Here is a 6,788-nt window from a genome sequence, read left to right as displayed (position 1 = left end):
GGGAGTAATGAGTTTGAACATTTCATAAATGATCCATCTAAAATGGCAACAGTAGAAGTAACAAGCAGATGTATGAGGCTCTAGAAAAAAATCAAATTACAAATAAGTTCTCAGATAACTAAAGACATAATGCCAATAGTATAGGAAATGGTTAGTGAAATATATATATATATATATATATATATATATATATATATATAGAGAGAGAGAGAGAGAGAGAGATGGATAAATTAGGAAAGTGATGGAAACCATAAATATCAAATCCAAGAACTGGATTCCATGAAACAGATTCAAACAGATATCCAGGAAAATAAAAATTCTAATAAAGGTATATGTGACAGAATGAATCAATGTGAGGAAAGAATATAATATCTAGAAAACATGTTTATAATAAATAGTCATGGAATATTTCTTAAAAATATAAAGGCATTACCAACATATCAATCCAAAAGTTGCTACATGATGCAGAGAAGAATAATATAAACTTGATCAGGATCACTGAAAAATCATGAAATATCCCCAAAAAAACCTTGTTCCCTGAAATCATGGCAGAAAACCTCCCAAGCATGGAAAAAGAATATGACATACAGATAAATGAGGCATGTAAATCTACAATTTGCCATGATTAAAAAACTACACAAGACATATAATAGTCAATGTTTCAGAAGTTCATGCATGCTCCCGGGAAAGGCCTGCCCCAGTCTGCTCTGCCTTGTTGTCACTATGTCCCCACATGGTTGAAGCATCTGATGATGTGAAGGAGCAGATTTACAAACTGGCCAAGAAGGGTCTGACTCCCCCAGAAATTAGTGTGATCCTGAGAGACTCTCACGGTGTTGCCCAAGTACGTTCTGTGACAGATAATAAAAATCGTGAGAATCCTTAAGTCTAAAGGACTTGCTCTGATCTCCCTTAGGATCTCTATCACTTAATTAAGAAAGCAGTTGCTGTTCGAAAGCATCTTGAGAGGAACAGAAAGGATAAGGATGCCAAGTTCCCCCTGATCCTCATTGAGAGCCGGATTCATCAGTTGGGTAGATACTGTAAGACCAAGCGGGTCCTCTCCACCTACTGGAAATATGAATCATCCACAGCCTTTGCCCTAGTGGCATAAATTTATACACTCAAGCAATAAAATCATGATTTAACTAAAAAAAATTAAAAATGCATAGATTGAAAGTTAAAGGATGGAATATGATATTCTATGCATCAGAAACCTGGAAAAAGGAGGAATACCTATTTTATTTGCAGACAAAGTAGATTTCAAGTAAACACTGTTTGGAAGAGAGAAAGAAGATCACTACATACTTGTTAAAGAAACACTCCAGGACAGAAAAACAATAACAACCATAAAAAACATACCAACACACACAACCATATCAAATATTAATGGACATGAAAAATGAAATATGCATGAATTATAATTTTAATGGGGGAACCTCAATTTCCCACGGTCACAAATATATCAATTATGCAAAACATCAATAAAAATATCAAAAGTGAAGGAAACCTTTGAACAAATATACTTAGTAGACATCTATAGAATGTTTCACTCTACCACATTGGAATATACATTCTCCTCATCTTCACAGAGGCCATTCTCCAAAAACAGACCACATACTAGCTTATAGAACATTCTGAATGTAAAGAAATTGAAATGATCTTGTGTATATTATGACACTATAGTGCAATGAAATTGTAAGCAAGTGGCAAAATACTCCACAAAAGCTATGTAAACACATAGAAATTAAATAAAGCCTTCTTAAGCAACAAATGGTTCACAGAAGACACTAAAGTAATTAGACAATTTCTGCAATTAAACAATAATGCCAATACAGCTTATCAAAGTTTTGGGGCACAATGAGTGCAGTTTTATGCAGGAAATTTATAACAGTGAATTCTTACATAAGAAAAGCAGAACAAGTTAAAAAGAACTGAATGCTTATCCCTGACTCTAGAAAAAGGAAAGCATTTGAAGCCCAAAGTTCATGAGGGAAGAAATTGTAAAGATAAGAGCAGAGATTTGTGCATATTAAATTTAGTGAGACTAAGTAAACAATAACAGGAATCAATACATTGAAGAGTTGGCTCTTTGAAACATTAAATAAAATAAAGAAACTCCTATCAAACCTTACCAAAAATAGGAAAGAAAAGATTCAAATCCCTGAAGTCAGGAAGGGAACGGATGAAATAACAAAAGATGCTGCAGAAATCCAGAAGATCATGAACACTACTTTGAGAACTAAATAATTAAATATCGGACAATGAAACTGAGGAGGTAATTAAAAACCTACAAAGAAAGAAAAGCCCTGGTCGTGATGGACTCATAGCTGAAATCTGAAAGAAATTTAGAGAAGGTATAGTGCTGTTACTTCTCAAATTCTTTAACAAAATTGAAAGGGAAGCAATACTTTGGAGGTTCTTGGATTGGAAGAACAGCATAGTAGCATGTAGGAAAACTTCCCTACTCTCTTTAATGAACATAGATGTAAAAGTCTTCAATAGAATACTGGCAAAGAGAATGCAACAGATCATCAAGAATATCATGCAACATGACAAAGTAGGATTCATCCCAGGGATGCAGTGATGGTTCAACATACACAAATCAATAAATTTAATAAATCATATCAACAGACCAAGGACAAAAACCATATAATCATCCAAATAGATGTGTAAAAACATTCAACAAGTTCTAACACTCATTCATGATGAAGACTACCAAAAACTGGAATAGATAATCTGTATCCCAATCTCATAAAAACCTTTGAAAAAATAACTGCCAACATCATATTAAATGGTCAAAATCTGAAAGCTTTCACTTTGCAATCAGTAACAAGGCACTGATGCCCATTACCACCACTCCTACTCAATATAGATCTGGAAACATCAGCCAGAGAAATTAGATAAGGGAAACAAATAACAAGAATAAATATAGGAAAGAAAGAGGTTAAATTATTTATAGATGACATGATGCTGTACATGAGAAATCTCCAAAACTCCACCAAAACGCTTCTAGATTTAATAACCAAATTTAATAGCATATCTGGATACAAAGTCAACACTCAAAAAACAATATCATTCCTGTACACAAATACAAAAAAAATCACTGAAAGAGAAATTAAGGAAACCAACACATTTCACAATAGCATCAGAAAATTAAATACTTAGGAGTCAGTCTCACAAAGGATATAAAAGACTTATACACTGAAAATTACAGTACTCTGAAGAAAGAGATAGAACAGGATGTTAGAAAAGTGAAAGAAGTCCCCTATGCTTGGATTGGAAGAACAGTATAGTGAAAACTTCCCTACTCTCAAAATTGTTACAAAGATTTAATGCAATCCTGAAAATACCAATAGCATACCCGCAAAATTACAGAAAACATTCCTAAAAGTTATCTGGAACCAGAAGCGACATAGAATATTAAATCAATTCAGAGCAATATAAGCCAGTCAGGGGGCATCACATTCCATGGCTTCAAATTACTCTCCAAATTACTATAATAAAAATAGAATTCTACCAACAAAAAGCAAAACAAAACACAGAAATGAGGATCAATGAAACATTTGGTTATGCAGAAAAAACTCCAAATGGACTCACCTTATCTTTGGCAAAGGGGCCAACTATTTTCACTAGATGAAAGGTAGTCTCAATAAATGGTGCTGGAAAAAATGGCTTTCCACATGTCAAACATTAATACTAGAAGTATATCTCTTATTATGCACTAAACCAAAATCAAAATGGATTAAGATCTAAATATTAAAATAGAAAGATTAAATATACATGAAGACAGAATAAGTAGAACATTTGAAGACAAAGATGGACTCAAAGGTGGAAAACAAAGTTTGTGATCAAAACCCTGATCACAGAGGAAATATTACAAAGCATCAACAACTGTGTTCTCATCTCACTAAAGAGCCTTTGCTTAACAGAATAAATCATCAGCAGAATGCAGAGACAACACATAGAGTGGAAAAATTATTTGCCAGCTACTCCTCAGACAGTGTTGATATTTCAAATGTATAAAGACCTCAAAAAAGTCAGTTGTAGTTCCCCCAATTTGAAGACTCAATCCAAAAATGGGCATTTGAAATGAATTGACACTTCTCTGATGAAGAATTATAAACAGCAAATAAATATATGAAAAAATGTTTAGCATCACTGGCCATTTGAGGTATGTAAATTAAAACAATATTGAGAATGTCATCCTAGAAATAATAACTATCATGAAGAAGTCATCCAATACAGTATGATGGTGCAGCTGTAATGTGAAAAGAACCCTTTTTCACTGGTGAAGGGAATGTAGACTGGTGAAAGCAACATAGATATCAGTGTGGAGATTTCTTAAAAAACTAAAACTAGTGGCTCCATTTGATTCATCTATTTCCAGTTTTGGTATCTTTCCAGAAGAACTAAAAGCATTATACCACAGTGATATATGAGCACCCATGTTTATAGCAGCACAATTTATTATAGCTAAATCTTGGAAAAAGCCTAAATGCCCATCATTGGAAGGATGGATAAAGATGTGGTTCTTTATATAATGGAGCACTACTTAGCCATAAAGAAGGATAAACTTGGGCTGGTGAAATAGCTCAGTAGAATAAGCGCTTGCCTGGCAAGTGCAGGGTCCTGAGTTCAATCCCCAGTACCACATTGAAAGAATAAGGACCAAAATGTCATAAAAAACTTAAGCATATTACCAAGAGTCCGAGCCAAGTGAGACAAAATGTCTAATAAATATTGGGAAATGAGAAAAAATATTCAAGTGTGAAAGGGAACAAGGGAGAATGGAGGGGAAAAGTACAGAAGGGAAAAGCAAAAATAGAGAACAGAAGGAAAAAATTTACATGAAGCTTTTGTAAACAAGGAGGGGAAGAGGGTTTACATGGAGGGCAGGGGATCAGGGGAAAGAAAAGAATCAAGATATATTATGTACAGGTACAAATTTCCCATGATGAATATGATCATTATTTATATCTCAAATGTACCAATACAATTAATTAAGGAAAAATTTTATTGAGAAACAAATAGCAATGAGAATATGAATGAGAATAAATTCATGAAACATGAATATATTTTCTTTGTTTTTTCTTTCTCTTTCTTTCTTCTTTCTTTCTTTCTTTCTTTCTTTCTTTCTTTCTTTCTTCTTTTGTCTCTCTCTGTCTCTCTCTGTCTCTGTCTCTCTCTCTCTCACTGTATATAGATCTTTATTTTCTTTCATCCTTCTCCTCATCCCAGTTGTTTCTTCCCTTTGAGGATTCTTTCCCTTTCACAGTATCTATTGTACTTTACAGAATATTTTAGCATCTTCAGTAGCATTTTCTCACCTAATTTTCATATTAGAGAATTAGAGTATTGTGTAATTTTGGTGATGCATTTGAACTAAATACTCCTATGTATTACTTTTAAGCTCATGTTGAACAATATAAATAAAAAAGTAAATTTTATGATAATAATTTTTTATTTTATTTTTTAAAGACAATGCAAAATAAAGATTAATGACACAGAATTTCATTGAACAAAATAATTTAAATTTGACAGTATTTGTTGAAAAGAAACTATTAACAAATTAGGGAAAAAAACTAAAGCTGTAACTGCTCATTTCCATAGACAAGCAGAAATAAATTTTTAATTATTGTATATTTAGAAGAACATTAAATAGTACATAAAAATGCCATGAAGCATGAAAGAAAAAACCATGAAACATGAAGAAGAAAGAGAAATAGGTGACAAAGCATTAGAAATACATAAAAGCATTAATATGCTTTTTCTTTTAGTACCTTCTTTTTTTTTTTTTTTCTTTTTTGCAGAACTGGGGATTGAACTCAGAACCTTGTGCTTGCCAGGCCGGGCAAGCACTTATTCTACTGAGCCATCTCCCTGGCCCTTATTTAATACCTTCTTATTCTACATTGAGTAAACTATATTTTTCTTTTTTCTTTTTTAAGAATAAAAATAATGGGGCCGGGGAGATGGCTCAGTAGAATAAGCACTTCCCTGGGAAGCACAAGGGCCTGAGTTCAATCCCTGGTTCCGAAAAAAAAAAAAGTGAAAATAGTGTGTGGTGTTTTGTTTTTTTTTGTGTTTTTTTTTTTTTCTGATCCCGGGATTGAACTCAGGTCCTTGAACTTGCCAAAGAAGCACATATTCTACTGAGCCATCTCCCCTGCCCCACTAAGAATAAAAACAGTAAGAAAACATTAGAAACAATACACAATTTCACTAAACAAAATAATAGGAATTCAACAATGGCTGCTATATTGCATACTATTGTCCTCAATTAGTTATTTAGATTACCAGATAGATGCATACAAAATTGGTTAAAAAAGTTATGAGATTAAAAAGGAAAAGACAAAAAAATTAGATATTATTTTTCTGAGTTAACACACCTATAATATTCATATAATGGAACTTAACAAAAAAGGGGATACAAATGAATATCCATTTTGTATCTGTGTATGCAAAATGGTTAGGATAGATACATAGTTGCATTCTCTTAATGAATAGAGGGAATTGTTCTAATGGTGTTTGTAAATAGGATATTATGTCCACATCTTATATTGCAATTAACCACTAGGAAGAATGCATGAAATGTGTTAATTATTGAAACTGTCCTACCAATTTGGATTGAAACTGTCTCATTGTTATTTGTTTCTCAATAAAATTATGGAAAAAAATTAGATATTAACTGTTCCTTTCAACAGACCATCAGAAATCAGCAGTACAACTATCCAAGCTATCCTGAATGTATACATGACTATCTTTCTTTCTTTCTTTCTTTCTTT

The 6,788-nt window shown here is 32.7% G+C and overlaps 1 pseudogene; it reads left to right on the top strand.

Annotated features, from left to right (window-relative positions):
• Positions 1-671: 671 nt before the first annotated feature.
• Positions 672-1,114, top strand: LOC101587818 (annotated as a pseudogene).
• Positions 1,115-6,788: the final 5,674 nt, after the last annotated feature.

This window comes from Octodon degus, unplaced genomic scaffold (genome assembly GCF_000260255.1).
Source record: "Octodon degus isolate 3935 unplaced genomic scaffold, OctDeg1.0 scaffold00316, whole genome shotgun sequence".
Classification (NCBI taxonomy): Eukaryota; Metazoa; Chordata; class Mammalia; order Rodentia; family Octodontidae; genus Octodon; species Octodon degus.
Note: the sequence above shows the minus strand (reverse complement) of the source record. Positions and strands in the feature narration are given on the sequence as shown.